This window comes from Ambystoma mexicanum, chromosome 10, assembly GCF_040938575.1.
Source record: "Ambystoma mexicanum isolate Mex_15411 chromosome 10, UKY_AmexF1_1, whole genome shotgun sequence".
Taxonomy (NCBI): Eukaryota; Metazoa; Chordata; class Amphibia; order Caudata; family Ambystomatidae; genus Ambystoma; species Ambystoma mexicanum.
Window position 1 is genome coordinate 333,615,597 of NC_090932.1, and position 19,867 is coordinate 333,635,463.

The 19,867-nt window shown below is 43.3% G+C and overlaps 1 protein-coding gene across 3 annotated transcripts in view; it reads left to right on the plus strand.

The window, feature by feature from the left end:
* The window catches only part of NSD3 (nuclear receptor binding SET domain protein 3), a 2,619,674-nt gene that overhangs the window by 2,254,680 nt on the left and 345,127 nt on the right, over positions 1-19,867 (plus strand). The gene's annotated exons all lie outside the window — the stretch shown is intronic.

Consider the following 19,867-nt stretch of genomic DNA (forward strand, 5'->3'; position numbering starts at 1 on the left):
GTGTGCTTTAATGCCCTGTTTCTGTGATATCTACCCACTTTAATAACGGAACGGGTAAAAATGCGAGGAGTAGATAACAGAGAAATCACAGCAATACAGGTGTTTAAGGCGAGCAGCCTTACCCATAATGCCCCATAACTGTTGGAATAATATAATGAGCTGATGCCGGGGCTGTGATCTATTTTCTAAATATTTAGCAATTGTATAAAGGACATTTTATTTTTAACATGTTTTTATTCTTTTTGTTTCTGAAATACTGTATATTAATGAAATATAAAACAATATGAAATATGGTATTCAATGAAATATGGTATTTAGTGTAATAATCTGAATGGTCTATGATTTTTTGAAGAAAAAAACTTTGCAACGGGGGTGCTGAGAAAAGATGGCCATCACTTCCAACACACCCTTGAATTTCAAGGATTTTGTTGCGATATATCAGCTCCCCATAACTGTCTCTATACTGAAGGTTTTTGTTTTTCAGTGAATTTCAAGGGTTTCGTTATGCTATATTATCCAAAGCCTTCAGCTGTGGCCACTGTACATGTTGCTCAAATAATTTTAAAAGAGGGAAGGCCATGGGCCTGTGTCTACTGGCTGAGGTCCATAACCCCCTAGCGATCTCAGGATTCACTACCCACTGCCCATTCCCAGTGGCCCACTAGCCATAGCCTTTGGCTGTGGCTATTGTACATGTTGAACAAATAATTTTAAGGACGACGGCCACAGGCCATGGCCAGTGCCTTCTGGCGGAGGCCCATAATCCCCTAGCGACCTGAGAGGTCCAATGCTCTTCAGCCTTTCCCAATAGCTTACTAGCTATGGCCTTCAGCTGTGCCCACTATACATTTTGCACCTAATATTAAAAACCTTGCAAGTGGGCTCAGTGTCCATTGGCCATCGCTGTGTCCCCTAATCATGTTGCACCAGTTTTTCCCATTGCCCCACTACCTATTACCATAATCATTTCCCAGTAATAATTTTCGATTATGCTGATTATGCTGATTACCACAGCAGCGGGGGCCCATTCACACGATAACGGGGAAAAAACACTTGAAAATTGGTCTTCCCCTTCCTCGCAGGTACTCACCATATGGCCCGCTCTTCCTTTTGTCATCATCCACCTACCTCAATTGCATGATCCCTCCCCGACTCCCTCCCCTCGCCCCCTGTCACTCGTCGGTCCATATGGCGCAGTTTCTTTTCTGAGCGTGCTTTGTAATGTCATCGCCTGAGATTCCCCTAATAAGCTGAAAATGTTCTACCCGTAACTACATCCACACCCTACTCTCCTACTTCAAATGTTGTCTGCTTTCCCCCTCCCCACCTCTTGCCTGATGTGATTGCATCCCTTTTACTCAAAATAGCCTTTGGAATGCATTGTGTCCTTTGATATGGGGAAGCTCCAGGTAGGTAGGGGCTCAAAGCCTGTTAAGTCCCGGACTTCCAAGTCCTGGGGTTTCTACCGGCGACTCGAGGGGCGACTCTCTGCGTTGGAAGGATTCCCAGGGATCTCGGTCCCGGAGTGGTTCCCGCCACTCGTCCTCCTCGTCCCAGCACTCGTGGAAGCGCCGTCACCGGTCACCTTCCCCGTCCTCGGAGGATTCTGCCTCGAGGAATGTTACGTGCCCTACGAAGTCCTAGACTCCGTAGGAATGGGTGGCATTTATGCGATTTTTCATTGCAGGACCCAGGTCTGGTCGCATCTTCTGACAAAGCTGGCCAGGATTAGTCTCGATCCACGGCACGCACGCCTTTGGGTTTCGCGACGTGACACACATTGGGAGCCGTCGAGGTCCCATACGGACAAGGAATCGAAGGGTCGCAAGAGACGTGTCTCTAGGTCTCGGTCCTCATCCCTGGCAAGACCGCAGCTACCTATTGAGGGCGACTCGTTCGGCGCCGTGTCCTTCAGATTCAGACAGGGAGGGGGAACAGGGGGGAAGACGGACAACAATCCTACTAGTCCAGATGCCATTCAGATTGCGCAAGTGTAGGGGTAGGGGGAAGGGAAAAAGTGCAAGTGCAAGTGCAAGGGGAAGGGGAGGGGGGGGGGGAGTGCTGAACAGAGTAAGTAGAATAAAAAAATAAAAGAAAATAGGGCCAGCTGGTGGCAAGTGCCAGGTAAGTGCAGACAAATGCTGGGGGGGGGGGCTGTAGGGATGCAGAGACAGTCCCGCAGCGCAGGGGTTGCCAGGGAGGCAGTGCAAGTGGAGAGTGGCTGGGCCAAGGACCGAGGTCGGTGAGAGTGGCCCAGGTGCAGTTTCAGTGAAGAATTTAGCAGGGGAGAGAGAGAGAGAAAGCAGAAGCAAAGAGGAAGGTTTTGAGGTGCTTCCGGAACCGAAGATGGTTCTCCTCAAGTTTCAGGGAGGCAGGAAGGCTGTTCCAGAGGGAGGCCCCTGCCGCAGAGAGAGATGATGCCAGTGGGTTGGACACTTCCCCGGAAGTGGAGTTTGGTAGGCCTGAGCCTGGGGCTCATGCAGAGTCTTCTTATAGGAGACTCATGGCACGAGTCTGAGTATCTGGGCTGGTCTAGTCCTCCAGAAGACTTTGTGCAGGATGATCTGATAGACATCTTGGATCAAGGTTCGTACTCTGACCCTGTTTTGCCATTTCATTCTACCCTGCTTTGGGAGTCTGTCAAAGATGTGGAATGCGTTGGAGGACACAATCCATTTGAAGAACAAGTTACTTACCAACTGGTAACGTTCTTTCGACTGGATGTTGTTAGGGAGAATTCTCATTCTATGGCTAATTTCCCTTACCTATAGAGTCCCCCAGCAGCTTTGCTGGATTTGAAGGGTTTGTTTTTTTCTCCTGCTAAGAGTGTGACCCTTTTTCCCACTCTTAGGCATATTTGCTATGTGTGTTCTAGGATATTTTTTTGTTTAATGTCTATGGGGTTTATCTCACCCTCGTAGGAACCATCTTTATACACGTGTTACACAGCACCTTCAGTGCAGTGACACAGGGGTGTCGTAGCGACCCCCAAACATAGACTCCATACCCTAGGACGGACTACTGTCTCCCAGGGCATGTAAAGTCCCCATTGACTTTACTAGTCAATTTCTATGAACTAAATCAGTACAACCCATCTTACTATGGAGGTACTGGGAAGGGTTAATAGTTTTTCCCTAGTGCTCATTTTCGAGAGGGTACCATACAGACCCTCTCTCAAAAGTTTCTGGCTGGTGGCAGTGGTTACTACTAAAAATATTCAACCGCAAATATTTCTCTATGGGATTTTCCCATTGTTCGAGGCTACCACATTTTCTGGCAGCCTCTAACATACCGCCGGTGTATTCTTTTATTAACTTTGCTCCGGTAGGTTTTACTTACCAGAACTTTTATATAAATTCTTTCTCGTGTCTTTCTCTAAACTCCTAACACAGGTCAGGGATCCTTTGTTCGTCCTTTTGGTGGGCTTCTGCCAAGAAGCCCTCCTTTCGGCGCCACTGAGTCTGGGGTGGGTCCGTTGAGAGGGAGGGGGAGTAGGACCCCTGAACAGAGTTGCTGCAGCAACTCATGTCGCACTGTGCCCTGATAGGCTGGAGGGTCTCACGCCAAGATGACCACTCCACTGTGTGAGTGACAGCTAGGCTGTATGAATGGGGGTCTTTTTGCATAAAAACAGGGTCCTGAGGCCTGGAAGAGCAAGACGTCGCCACTGGAACTGAGGAACTGAAGAGGAGAGAAGCCAAAGACACCTGCAACGACTGAACCACCGGTGAAGCCCTGCTGCATCGTCTCACCACTTTTCTCCACACGACGAGAGGAGATCTTCATCTGAAAGAGCCTTCTTCCCTTGAGCTGGTGGGGCCAACCAGTTTGCCAATCGCCTTCCCGGACCTGCCTTGGTCGAATCGCCAGTGCCCTGCACTTGGAGGCCAGATAGCCAGGCAGCCATCCACCTGAACCGCGATTTAAAGGAGCATACCTTTTATTTTCGTTTGGCAGCACTGCGGCTGGTTTCATCCCTAGGTAGTGCAGTAACTCGAACCTTCCTCCATGACGAGAGCCTCTCTTCCTCTGCTGGATCCCCCGAACTGCAGGAACTACCAGGAACAACCGCCACTGCATGAGCCTCTTCTTCATTTTAAGGTACTTTGTTCCGCCAGACCTCCCTTTTCGAGTGGTAGTGCTAAAGGTGTTTTAAATCCTTTACCTACCTGTTGGGTTGGCCGCCCCTATCGTCTAACATTGTCTTTCACCTTCTGCATCCACCTTTTCAAATCGTTAACCAAAGACTTGACTGCAGCTACAAGAACATTTTTGCTCCTGGGCTCTTTGCCCTGTACCACTGACTCTGGCACAGGCCTATTGACTCTGGCTGAATTTGTTGGAACTGCCTTCTCTAGATTACTTCTCAACTAGAACTGTGTTGGTGCACCTAATTCTTATAACCACCTCTTCCTTCCCACTTTTAAAACTTGTGAAGTGTCATTTTGTTCGGTTTTCATTTAGGTATTCTCTATGCTAAAGTACTGCCATGCCTAAACTTGTTCACAAACTTACTGGGAAGTGTGGCTAGGGTGCCTAAGAATATAATTATGTATAACTTGTACTTTCCCCTCCCTTGTGAGAAATTGTTAGAGTGCCATTTGTGTTTGGTTTTCACTGTGCCATTTTGCTCAGTTTTCACTCTTGCTCAAACTTGTCTGCAATTTAACTTGGGAGTTGTGCATGCTTTTCTTGACTGATTTTAACTTGCTTTATCAACTGTGAATACGGTGTTGAACTAGAAGTGTGTAAAATAAATATATATATTATTTTTAATACAAAGCTTTGGTCAGTGTTTCCTTGTACCATAGTGCTATAGCCCTATTCTGTAAACCCTGAATACTGCTCATCTCCCTCTTGATATACGTCTGACTGCTTAGCCACAACTACCAACTAAACTGGTACAGACTGATACCAAAGGGGATTTATTGCTTATACCTGTAGTCCTAATCTTCTGTAATGCTCCCTAACGGAACTGCACAGGATTCTGCCTAATAGATGTTCCTCCAGCGCATTCCACATCGCCCTCCCAGCCTGCCCCTCAGGAGAATTTTCTATGCGATTGCAGCATCCGTTTCCGCAAGGCTAAGTGCAGTCCAGCAGGCATGAGGCTGGTGTCACACATTCTGGGGGAAAAAACGTAAACTGAGGCTATGGGCGCTGTGCGTTATATTTGTAACATCCTGTGGCGTCGTCCTCGACGGAGGCCCTCGAGGGACATGGACCCGACACCAGACGCCCTCTGCCGAAAAAGTTTCCGAAGTGCACAGCTGTGCACATTACATGTCAAAGATGTGGAATGCGTTGGAGGAACATCCAGTCAAAAGAACCTTACCAGTTGGTAAGTAACTTGTTCTTTGAGCACTTTTCATTTTTGGCTTCCTTCTAAATTCCTGCAGAAACCTCTTGCATCAAGCAAAACAAAATGGCGGCTTTTCATTTCTGAAAAACCTCGCAAGGCACCATGAGAAATATATTCATGTGTTTTGGGAGCACGGGTGCACCCCCTTCTTTGAATATTTTTAAAACTACTAGACAGATTTACCCCCAAACCAACAAAATAATTATCTGTGACGCTTTGTGCCCAAGTTGTTTATTTGGCACAAACCTGTCCAGCGGTTTTCACGCTATGGGTGCTCAATCGATGTAGTTTTTCCTATGAGAAAATGAATGGGACTAGGCTGATAAAGACACATTTTTCCCAAAATATGCAGGTTAGGGGTTTGGGCGAGGGACACGCTTTTTTGGGGGAAAAATGTCATAGGTATCCATCCAGTGAGTCAACTGTTCATTTATATATATATATATATATATATATATATATATATATATATATATATTACACCTCAACTAAATTATGGTGGCTTTAAAAAGGCTTGAGAAAAAAACTCTTTTCACCTGAAACGTGAAAATGCCTACTACCCATCTCTGGAAGTACACCTCCAGTTCAGAGCTAGATAAGCAAGGCTTGGTGGGTGTGCAAATTAGCTCAAACACAAGCATGTTTGCTCCAGGAAATTACTTTTGTCTTCGAGTTCGGTGCCACTATATACATGGCTCAATCAGCCCAAGATGGACATTTTCAAGACTGCAGACAACTACATATCTGGTTTCACAGGCTTGCGTTAGAGCTAATTTGCATATCCACTTTCTGGTCCATAAGACTATAAGTGACCCGGAAGCGAGCTACCTCTTGGTAGCTATTGGGCAGTCTAATGGTTAAAATTAATATCTAATTTGGCACATCACTTTGATATGATCACTGACGGGTTGCATGGCCTCATAGATTATAACATCATAATGGGAGGCGACTTTAGTACAATCGTTGAATTTGATGAGGGCAAGTTTTAGATCACTGGCGGGGGGCAGCCAAAGCCTGCCTGGGGTTCAGGAAAAGTACAACGTGGTTGATGTCTGGAGATGGCTTGAGAGGGAGAAATTCTACTATATTTGTGACTCCTAGTCACAAATTGATATATGGCTTTTAGACCACATGCTACTGGGAACCTCAATGGCATGTTGCATTCTCCCAAGAACCATTCTCTAACCACTCCCCGGTAGTACTCCCCTACAAAGTAATGAATGGGTTGCGAAGAACGGGTAGTTAGTGTCAAACCGGACTCCTTGTTGGATGTTGCGTTCAAAGGCGAACTGTGCAGGGCAGCAGTTCCAGGTAATACTCCAGTGATTTAGCTGCGTCTTTAATCTATTAGGCGCTGACTCGACAGCATTGAGAAGTCAAGGAGCTCGAACACAGATACAAACTCTCAAGAAATAAAACTATATTGGCAGAGACCAAAGACAAATTGGATTTACTCAGTAAGTCTGTGGAGCAGGAAATTAAGTCTATGCTACGCAACAGAATGGCAACATGTTAATGGGTAAGGTTATCGTCCCGGGAAACTGCTTTCATGGCTTATGAGGAAAGAATCCCCCTCAACAATTATAAGTGAAATAGAAGTAAACGGGAGGAAAAACCATAATCGGGAGTATATTATGGAGGCATTTCTGAATTTCTGTGTCTAACTTTACAATGCCCCAGATAGTGTTTCCCCTGCCAAGATGCAACAATTCTTAGACAGGTCCGAGATGGCTTAGATAGTGAACGAGCATCACCTGCCACTTAATGGCTGGATAGCTCAGTCAGTGCTGGCTGCTATTAGTGATATGAGCTCTGGGAACACCCCAGGCCCGAATGGGCCGACTAAAGAGTTCCATAAGAAACATGTTGACATACTATCCCCGCTTCTTGCAGAGGTTTGCATGCAGACTCTAAAAAATAGGCAACTCCATCCTTCACTAAGGCAAGGATACATCTCCATGTTCTTCTGACAGACCTCTCTCACTGTTCAATCTGCATTATAAAGTCCTGGCTAACTTGTTGGCTCGCATGCTTGCACCTCGGATTATTCGCCTGACCAATCCCGAAATATTACAGGCAGAACCACCCACTACAGCATCAGACTCCATGTGTGCCATACTATCTTAGATGGATCTTAACATACATGCTACAGCGAAGTTCCTTGATGCTGAAAAATCATTGGATTACTTGAGCTAGTCGTTATTCATGATCTTATGTAGGGTAGGTGTAGGGAAACCATTTCAGTGTTTCCCTTGTTGTACACTGAACCTAAGGGGTGCCTGCTGGTCAACAGTAATATATCACCTTCATATGCGCTACGCAAAGCACCCTCTCAGGACTTTCCCTTCAGACCACTTTTATTTGTACTGGCCATCAAGCTGTTGGCCTGTATCCTAAGATCTGAACACATGGACACAAGCGGTTAAATGTGATTTTAACAATTAAATTACATAGAATGCTGTAATAACGAACATTTTATGATGAAAAATATTGATTATTAAAAATATATATATATATATTGGGGGGTTGCCCCCCAAAGTCCCTGTTTCCCTGTGCTTTTAAACCCACCCCAACCCCACCCGTTTTCACCTCTTACCCCACCCCATAAACATTTTAAACAAAAATTCAATATTTTTTCGTTATAAAATGTTCGTTATTACAGCTTTCTCTGTAATATAATTAGTTAAGATCACTGCATACCGACATGTTATACCCAGAGCATACGATATAGTGCTATACATAAAAGGCCCTGAAATGAAGATCGCCCCATAATCAACACTATAATGGAATTCGGTAAATAATCCAGTTTGAAGATCAATTGGTCCAAATTATTCCTGCTCAACAATTATACAAAGGAGAAGGATAGCTCACAGGGATTTTCTTGGAGCCCCAAAACCATGAGGTAACTAGGAATAAAATTAGCCTGGGACACAAGCACTCTGTACCTTGAAAATTATGTGTGGTCCTTGGATAACATTGAGCACAAAATTAGGCATCGGTCAACAATTCTGCCGTCTATGATAGCCAGGGTGTGTCTCATTAAAATAATCACCCACAGACTTTTATTCCCTTTTGTGAACGTTCCCATAAAAATATCAAATGTGTTCTTTAAAAACCTCAAATCATCATTGCTTTGATTTATTTGGGCTGGCAAGCAGAGTAGAGTGGCATGGGATACCTTAACCTTGCTAATGTTGGGGGGTGGACCGGCTGTCTCTGAAATATTACCTGTTAGCATGTAAATCTCACATCATATCATGGTACACTGGAGGACCATATGGGCAACTTGTTGCCCTAGAACGAGTCTTGTCGTCTCCTTCAAAATAGGTAGCTGCTCCTTGGGGCATACCATAATCGCCCACCATGCAGATTAACCCTAAAGCAACAGCTGCCTGGGCTTTGCATAAGTAGGAAACCTGCCCGGTACCCTGCACTTCCAGATAACATATGTTTTTTAATAAATTCTGGGAAATCAACAGTTCTTATGATAACAATAGTCGCAGAGAGCTTCCTAAACTCGGTATAATCGAAGTCAAAGGTTTATTCAGAGATGGTAAATTCATTACAATAGCTGAGTTTAAAGATAGAAGTTGCACGTCTGTAGCCCAAGTTACATTGTATGTCATAGTAAAATCCGAGTTTAAAAGGGCACTAACCAATTAGCAACTCGCAAATCTAAGCACATTCTTTTATCGTAATAACCATGAAGGGCTTGCAAAAGAATGGGATTTCAACAATGTATAATGTGGTAAATTAATGGAGGCTGCCTGGTTAACATTCTGCTAAGAAATAACGGGAAAAGGGCTTGTGTCCATTATATATAGAGGACACCACATGGGCATATAACTGCAGGCAAACAAAAAGAAATCTCGTAGAATCACAGGTATAAACTGCTCCAATTTAAATATATTCAAATGACCTATTACACTGGGATGAAATTTAGGGAAGTTGACCCATCCGCCACGGAAGCGTGCCCATGGTGTAAACAAGAGGATGCTAACTTTCTACATTTAGCGTAGTCCTGCAGTTCAATTGCTGCAATCTGGAATCGGGTCACAAGCAAGCACTCCGAGATAACGTAGCAGGATATTCCACTGAATCCAATGTTGTGCCTTCTGGGTTTTGTGCACGATTTCCCTAGAGGCTGCAGGAAGTTATTTGCTGTAGTTCTACCATTAGCCAAACATTGAGTTGCAATCTTTTGGTGCTAGATCGCTATTGTTGATGAAAACAATCAAAGGATTAAAAAAGTTTATTAGCAATAGAATTTTGTGAAAGTAAATGCAAATAGGTTTGACCTTAACTATAGAGTGGTGACTGGTGATTTAGGTAGGGGTAGAGTTTGACCCCCACTTCCCTGTATCTCGTTGCTTGGAAACCCACATTATAACCTTCCATGCACTCCTTACCTGCACATTCTATAATCCTGCTGCAATTTCAGTGAGAGAGATGAAAGAGGACTGTTTCGTCCCTATTTATATCTGTTTCCTGTTAAACTACTTCTGGCTTAACTTGGGAATTTAAGCACTTTCCTTTGGGCTTCCAGAGCAAAGTACAGAGCCAATATATTTCTCTGTATCATTCTTTATCCACTGTTGGCCCCCGTTTGTCACTGGGTATCACAGACAGGATGGAAACAAAGCACACAAAAACAAACCGAAATTAAACCTCCAGCACTCCATTGATACAACTATTTAAATTCCACCTGCATTTGCAACTGTCACTGCACCTCCACACACCCACAAAATCAACTTTCTCACCACATATCCTTGATCGCTTGCGCACCCACGCCGCATGCATCAGTTCGCCAGCGTGCCCATGCTACCTCATCCCGCATGGTTCGGCGTGTGCTGCCTACGTCACTAGGCCGCGCACCTTCCCCAGTGATCTTGATCATGCAGGCCTCTCGCACCCCTTATTGGGATCACTCTGTGCATCCCCAGTTAACGTGGCTCCCACGCAATCTTGGTTGCGCACACACACTCTCACCTAGGCATAGTTGTTCCCTTGCACATCCCTCGATCACTGCGCCCCCCTGCATCCCTAGACCTTGCTACCCTTGTTTTTTTTTAAAAAACTTTATTTTAGATAAAGAAGACATCAATTTTAAAAAGCAATAACATATTTACAAAATTATATACAAATTTACAGAAACATCATAAACAATAGTATGTACATAAACAAAACCCACCCTAACCCGCAGTTCACATCTCATTGCCTACAAAATCTAATTCAATACAGTTCCAAAAATCTCCCCCATATCTTTGCAAACAAATCATTCTTGCCCTGTCTCCTATATAAATGTTCCTCCATATCTGCCAAATTTCGCATTTCACTTAGCCACATTTCTTTTTCTAATGTAGCAACAGATTTCCAATTTCTAAGGATAATTTTCTTACCCACTGCAGCCCCTCTAAATAACCATTTTTTTTGGCACTGAATTAGGTCATCCAAGATGGAGTCATTCCCCAGAATTAACATCTCGAAATTAAAATCAATGGTCACTTCCAGGATTTCTACACAAATTTCACAGACATCACTCCAAAACCCACGAACCTTCACACAATCCCACAGCATGTGTTCCATCGTACCAATATCCTGAACACATGCCCAACATTCTGGACCATCCTTTAAACCTCTCCTCCATAATTTTTCCGGGGTCCAATAGACCCTATTCAGGATCTTAATTTGTCTTGTCCGTTCAGCCAAACTCAGGGAACACAATTTGACATTCTCACACATCCTTTTCCAACTTTCCACAGCAATGTCCACACCAATTCTCCGACCCCATTCAATTCTTAGTGAATCATTGCCTTTATATTCGAGTACAATCTGTCTGTACACCCTGCTCGTTAGTCCGCCCTCATTCATCAAAGATTTCCTTGTAAGAAATTCCAGATTCAGACTATTTTGAAAATCAATCACACCCACAGCCAACTTCAATTTCCTATAGTCTGAAAACCTGAAACCCTCGATAAGAAATTCTCTTTGTAAATCTCTAGAACTTTTCCATACACCCTCACTGAAGAGGTCACCAACCCAACTAACACCACCCAAAAACCATTCAGGCCAGAATAAAGTTTTGTCATACAGTTTGATAGAGGGATTCATCCATAGTGACGCATTCGGATCTCTACATGCATTCACACCCAATAAGACATTCAGATTCTTCCAGGAATTCCTCAATGATGTAGTCAATATATCTTTCACACCTTTCGATGCTGTGGTTAACAATGCCTAGGTGACAAAGGACCGTTAGCACTCGCCTCGGCCGCTGCCCACACACCAGGGTTCATCTCCATGAAATCAACCATGAAAACACAAAGGCTAGATGATAGGCCCTGAAGTTTGGCACTCCTAACCCGCCTTTCTCCAAAGAACAACTTTTCTTCCACAAACACAATCTTGGCGGTTTCCTGTCCCACAAAAATCCCCGTATAAGCCTGTCCAATTCCTTCCAATGAGAAGCCTCAATAATCAATGGCATCATACCCAAGACATAGTTGATTTTAGGGGGCGGACACCATCTTTAAAGCGTTAACCTTCCCCCAAAGAGAAAGATTCAGTAAACTCCAACGTTCCAAATCATTTTTGAAAGTCACTGGAATGACATTCATGTTCACTCGTACTAGGTCACAGATTTTCGGAGTAATCCAGATCCCTAAATACATCAACTTTTCCTGACACCAACGAAAACCCAGATCAGTGACATACTTTTTGCTACACCTAGGTACCAGCGGCAACACTTCTGATTTGCTCCAATTTATTCTATAACCAGAAATCGACTGGAATGAAGTTAAGACATCCATTAATGTTGGTAAAAACAGATGCAAGTCTCTCAAAACCAAAAATATGTCATCTGCAAACAACCATACTTTCTGTTGTAAACCCCAACACGAAACACTGTATATATACAGTTATTTCTAATAACAGCTGCCAAAGGCTCAATCGCCAGAACAAACAAAGGAGAAAGGGGGAATCCCTGTCTCGTCCCCCTTTCCAGTCTAAAAGGGATTGAGCGAATCCCATTGGTGTTAATATCTGCTGTTGGTTCCAAATATAAGAACTTAATCCACGATCTAAAATTGACTCAATCCCAATTTCTCGAAGACTAAAAACAAGAAATCCCATTCCACCCGATCAAAAGCCTTCTCCGCGTCCAATGAAAAAACAGCTGCATCATCTGACTCATCCGTAACCTTATTAATTGTATGGAATAAATGCCTGATGTTACTGGAAGTTTTTCTCCCTTTTACAAAACCCGACTGATTTTCATTAATCAATTTCGGTAAAAGATCCTCCAATCTAACGGCCAAGATCTTAGCCAAAATCTTGTTGTCCGTGTTAATGTGACTAATCGGTCGATAACTCCCAGGAAGCGTCTCATCCTTTCCTTTCTTTGGAAAGACAGAAATCATAGCATATCTAGTCGAAGTCGGTAGTAGGCCATTAGCCAAAGAGGACACAAACATATCCCTAAGTAAATTCAGGGCCGAATCTGGTAATATCTTGTAGAATTCTCCCGGAAAGCCGTCTGGCCCAGGCGACTTTCCAACATTTCATTTGTGAATCGCAGCCTTAATCTCATCCAGTGTCAGATCTTCTTCCAGTAATTGTGAGTTATATTCAGGAACTCTAGCATGGTTCGCTCTCTCAAGAAAGGCAATTCTCTCGGTCGACACATCAACTTCCCTCTTATATAAATGCACATAATAATCACGAAAAACACTGTTAATCTCATTTGGCAGAAATGTGATCCGTCCATCCTTATCTTGAATAGATGCAATTGACCGTTCAGATTCCCTCATCCTCAACCTATATGCTAACCATTTATCACACTTCTCACCTTTCTCAAAATACTCACATTTTAGATTATAATATTTTTTCCATCCTTTCCTCAATTATACCACTTAGTTCCCTTTTTAGGTTTTTCAATTCAGTAAGATCGTCTTTGTTAAACGGGTCAGCCATGACCACGTTAGATAAATCACCAATCCTCATTTCAAGTTCCTTCTGCCTACTGTCACGTTTCTTTTTCAATCCACTCGTCAAGTTAATCAAATAACCCCTCATAGTGCATTTCAAGGCTTCCCATACTACCTCTGGCCTCAAATCGCCCGTGTGATTGACTGAAACAAAAAAAAATCAATTTCTTCCCTCAACTTCTCCACCTCCTTCTCCATTTTTAAAAACGTATTATTCATTCTCCAAGTATATTGTCTCTGAACAGGATCACGTGCGCATGGTCCGTCAGCAGAATTGTGCCTATTTCACTAGATTTATAATTCTTCGTCATCAGTCCAGCTGTCAGCAACATATCCAATCTAGAGTAAACCGAATGTGCATCCGAGTAAAAACTGTACTCCCTAGCATGTGGATGTTCCAACCTCCAACAATCCTGCAAAGCATGTTCCTCCAGCAAGTTTTTAAGAAAAACATAGTGGCGATCACTATGTTTATAGTTCCCAGACACACTTCTATCCAAATCTCTATTCAAAACAGTGTTGAAGTCTCCCCAAGAATGATATTTTCCGTACCCAAATCTTGGAGCGTCTGAGCCACCTTCCTAAAGAATGAGCCATCATCTACTGATGGAGCATAAATATTACATAACGTCACAAAACTACCCTGAATATTGACCAGCATAGCCACCATCCTGCCCTCATCATCTGATATTTCCCGTACAATCTTCAATGGAGTATTCCTTCTAATCAAAATTATCACTCCTCTTGACCTTGTGGAAAAACATGAGCTAAAGACCCTTCCAACGCACCCTTTATTAAGGGTACTAACTTCATCTTTTAACAGATGAGTCTCCTGAATAAAACAAATGTCGCTCTTCAGCCCATTTAATTGATTCATGATTTTCAGTCTCTTCTTTGAATTATTTAGTCGATTTACATTCCACGTAAGTAAACGCAGATCATTAGCCATTTTCTCTGACCTACTTTCAATGCCAAAATCACCAAATATAGGAGCCACTACCACACCCAAAGATCTTAAAAGGCAATTATAAGACGTGAACAAAGTCCCCTCCCCCTCTGAAACAGAAACAAGTCAGCAACAGCAGATACATACTATACACTAGATATAACATTCTAAATAGTCCAGTGTCCTGGACACCCCTCCTATAAGCCTATGAACATCCCCTATAAAAATAATCCCCCCAAAATACTCAGTCAAACGCCACCTAATGTAAAATAAATCCAACCTTGACATTCTACTCAACATTTGTGTAAATCAGGCTAGACACTACAGTCACCACATTGCCAAAATCATTTCACTCAGCAACTAATCATTCATCTCACACCACTGATCTCATCTCCATCAACAAGCATGCTCATTATAAAATCCTCCAAAGACCGGCCACAATAATAAGTCATGTCTAAGCACCACAGCAATAATCAGCTCTAGTCACTTCCTATACCAAGCCCATGTAAGCAAAACATCAAATACCCCTATAATTTTAAATATGCACATATATGCAATATTCAATTAATACAGTCCTTCACAAACGCCAAGTAATTTGTAATTCAGGTCAGACACATGCCTCCCATAATGGAAAAATTGGATGCACGTATATTAACATCTTAAAGTACCCGCAGTCATTCCCGATATCCTCCACAAATCATGTAAACACCTTTCTCCCACCATACGATGTGACGAATAGTACACCACTACATAGCTCATCTAAATATTGAAGTTATAATCTAGTCATAATTAAGCAGGGACACATCAGTTTGAGGAAATAGTACTAATTACCACAACATCCAACACAACTTAGTTACCTCACATCAGTACCAAACATACCCAATAGTAATCCAATTTCTCAATATCTTCCACCCCCATATCCAGCATATTAAAACCATTTAGGACATTATGCCCCCAACCGCATACCTAACACAGAATATGCACAAGAACAATCTACATAGGGATTGTGGGTGATGCCTTGCAGACTGTACATATTTAGGTGAGAGGCAATATGATTTTTTTTTTTTTACAATAATTGAAACTAAATAGATCCAATTGCCCTTCACACATAAATCATAGCCATACCTAGCACAAGCCCACCCCCGCTATAGAACAAAGCCCAACCCCAGAATCAGAACTCAAAAGCAATAGAAATAAATAGGTATGGTAAGCAAAGCACATGTATGGAAAGAGTATTCAATTGTGGATACTAAGAAACTGTATGGTGTATCCAGAAAATTGAATAAAAAAAAATATATTTATATTTGGCAAATACTTATCTTGTCACCAGTAAACCAGAGACACCCCTCAAAATTCCCTCATATTTCAAAATGAAATCACAACATACATTAGACAGGAACAGTCAGTACCTGGAAAGAAAGCGTGTTAATAAACAACATTAAAATTATCAACAGGATACTAATAAAGTCCCAATATGCAAGACCTAGGGTAAACATAACTAAAATAATTCCCAGATGTACGGGAACAGTATAGAGCATCTACCTGGATTAATTCTAAATTTTAACATTTCCCGTTAATCCTCCAACATAGACCCTGGAATTTAGAATAAAAGTCCAGGTTTCCCATCTAATAATCTAACAACCACCGCCCCAACTCCAGCACATAATAAACGTCACCACTGAATACAAAATCCTGTAACGGAAGTCCATTAACTGAAAGCAAGCCATTGGAAAGACCATTATCAAGTTAGTAGTGGTGATAGTCATGTTCATAAAGGCTTCGCTCACAATCACCTGGACAGGAATCGATGTCTCAATGCCGTAATGTATCCATACCCATCATCAATACACATAGCCCATACCTACCATTCAGTCACTAATGCGGGGTCAAGTTTAAAAACACAAGGTTCCACGACGCTGTTGGTATGCTACCAGACCTAACTGCATAACCTATAAGAGTAATATTCCACAGCCAACATTAAAGCAGACATCCCATTTGGTGACACACAGTGACACATCTACCATACTGCTCCAGCTGTTGAATTAAAACAATTGCATTTACAGGTGGCAGAATCGATCCCTCATGGCCATGAAAAGTACTGAGCTTCGTGTATGGGAATCCGGATGGCGCCTGGGGTGGCTTAAAATAATCCTGTAGCCACTGACAGTCTTGGAAAACCCAAAGGTTGAGCCACCACTGGCCGTCCGGCCCAAGCAGACGGAAGAGCATACCAAAAGGAGGCACACCTTTCCCTAACTTCTTAATACAAGGAGGCCTAACAAACCTTCCGTTTCCAGTTCAAGCAACTGTAAATGTAATGTTTGGACCATATATAAAACGTTCATGCCTTTGATATGTGCCAACAACGTCCAACCAGTAGTATCTGCCTCCAACATGTTAAAACACAGCTGGACAGCGGGCAAAACGCAGCCATTAGGAGGCACGAGCCAGATGTCAGCTATGCAGTTTCCGGTCATCCGATTACTGAACGATGAAAGGCAGTGACTCTCACCCAGTTGCATAGACAAACCTGGAGGCCATTCCGCTTAACTTTTTTGGAGAAATCTAACACCAGTATAACGTGGCACACCTCTTCTCAGCTGCCTGAACCCACTGCACAAGATCCATGAAATGCGTTGCACTTCCTGATAATGACACGGACAAAACGCAGCCGTGTCATGACTGCTTCCCGGATCTTTGCACACATGAGGCACGTTAAGAGGTGCTTTCCTCAAACTGCAGGCCATATTACGGAGCATTGAGAGATGAATGCTGTAAAGTGAGTATTAATTTAAAAGTGCCGAATTCTAAATCATCAACTGAAGTGATGCGGCGGCGCCATTTTAAGCAATGTAGTACATTGTACAAAAATAAAGTCAAGGTGAAATAGGCAGCATTTGAAACCATAAAACTCGCGTTGTATTAATTATTAGTGCATTTACCCCTCAACGGTTCCAGCCATTTCAAAGCCTCATTAGGGTCCGAGGTGGATTTTTCACCTTCAAGCAAAGCCAATGTCAGCAAATTCGCCCTGTTAAGAACAGCCTTAACATCCACTAGCCTTGCCAAATATTTGGCCTCTTTAAAGGACTTTCTAATCAGCAGAGTCTCTCTCGGGTAGTCAGGATATATAAATATTTGATGACCCTTGAAGTATGCGTTTCCTTTCCTCCTCGCTGCTCCTAGGATAGCTTCTTTTGTCCTGGTGTTCATCATGGTAATCAAAATTTGTCTTGCCTTTGGTCCAGCGCTCTTCCCCACTCTATTAAGATTGTCCACATCCCCTGGGGTTATCTGGTCACAACCATAGCTAAATTTCAGTATTTCCATCACCAGCTGTATCAGATCTTCATTAGGATTTTCTTCCACTCTAACAAGCCTCAGATTTTTATTTCTGATCCTCAAGTCCAGTTCCAATCCCCTTTCTCTACCTTTTTGAACCTCCTCTCTTAAAGTGTTGTAAGCTCTGAAGCTCCCTGTAATTTCCGAGGACAGAGATGTAGATCCATTCTCCAGGACTGTAATCCTACTATCCAATTGGGATACCTTCCTAGACAAATCATCCATTGAGCTCTTAACATCCCCCACATCTTGGACCACTTTTCCCAAGTCCTGAGCCATTTTGAGCAACAAAGAATAAATATCCTGAGTGCTAAGTACTTCACTCATCTCTGATGTTGGCTTTGATTTCTTAGGCACGGGGTTGTCGGCAATTTCAATCTTTTTCTTGGTCTTCATAATCCAATATAATCAATAGCAGGAGGGGCCAGGAGCTACAGGATTATGCTGCTGCCTCTGTTACCCTTGTGTTAAGCAGAATCCAGTGCAGTTCCCTTAGGGAGCACTACACCAGATTAGGACTACAGGTGAGAGCAATAAGTCCCCTTTGGTATCAGTCTGTACCACAAAGATTTAGTTGGTAGCTGTGGCTGAGCAGTCAGACTTATCTCAAGAGGGAGAGGAGCAGTATTAAGGGTTTACACAATAGGTCTACTGTACTATGGTACAAGGAAACACTGACCAAAGCTTGGTATTTAAAAAGTAGATATATATTTATTTTATACACTTCTAATAAAACACATGTATCACAGTCATCAAGCAAGTTAAATTAAGTCAAAGGAAAATATACACACTCCCAAGTTGAATTGTAGACCAAGTGAACCAGATTGAAAACTGAGCAAAACGTCACAGTGAAAACTACACACAAGGGATGGATTCTCTAACAATTCCTCACAAGGGAGGGAAAACACAAGTTATCTAGAAATAGTTTCTTATACACCCTAGTAACACTTCCCAGCAGTTTGTGAACCAGTCCAGCAAGACAGTGCATCAGTATAGGCAATACTTAAAATCAAAACTGAGCAAAATGGCATTTCACAATGTTTTAGAATGGGAAGGAAAAGGTAGTTAAAAGAAATGGGTGCACCAGCACAGTTCTCAGTGAGAATCAATCTAAAGACAGCAGATCTAACAAATGTGACCAGAGTCAGTAGGCCCGTGCCAGAGTCAGTGGTACAGGGTAAGGGCCCAGGAGCAAAATGTTCTTGTAGCTGCAGTCAAGTCTTTGGTTAACGAATTTGAAAAGGTGGTTCCAGAAGTTGAAAAGACAATGTTAAGAGAGAGGGGCGACCAACGCAACAGGTAGGTAAAGAATTTAAAACACCTTTAGTGTTACTGCGAAGAAAGGGGGGCCTGGCGGAACAATGTACCTCCAAAATGAAGAAGTGGCTCCTGCGGTGGCGGTTGTTCCTGGTAGCTCCTGCAGTTCAGGAGATCCAGCAGAGGAAGAGAAGCTCTCGTCGTGGAGGAAGGTTCGAGTTACTGCACTACCCAGGGATGAAACCAGCCGCAGTGCTGCCTCACGAATAAAAGGTACACTCCTTTAAATCGCGGTCCGGGTGGACTGGTGCCGGGCTATCTGGCCTCCGAGTACAGGGTACGGGAGATTCGACCAAGGCAGGTCCGGGAAGGCCATTGGCAAACTGGTTGGCCCCACCACCTCAAGGGAAGAAGGCTCTTGCAGGTGAAGATCTTCTCTCGTCGTGTGGAGAAAAGTGGTGAGACGCTGCAGCAGGGCTTCACCGGTGGTTCAGTTGTTGCAGATGTCTTTGGCTTCTCTCCTCTTCGGCATCTTAGTTCCAGTGGTGACGTCTTGCTCTTCCAGTCCTCAGGACCCTGCTTTTATGCAAAAAGATCCCCATTCATACAGCCTAGCTGTCACTCACACAGTGGAGTGGTCATCCTGGCGGGAGACCCTCCAGCCTATCAGGGCAGAGTGTGCCAGGGGCTGCTGAGGCCAGGGGTCCTACTCCCCCCTCTAACACAATGGACCCACCCCAGACTCAGTGGCGCCGAAAGGAGGGCTTCTCGGTAGAAGCCCGCCAAAAGGACGAACGAAGGATCCCCGACCTGGGTTAGGAGTTTAGAGAAAGTTCTGGCAAATAAAACCTACCAGAGCAAAGTTAATATTAAAATGCACCGGTGGTATGTTAGAGGCTGTCAGAAAAAGTGGTAGCCTCGAACAATGGGAAAATCCCATAGGGAAATATTTGCGGTCGAATATTTATGGTAGTA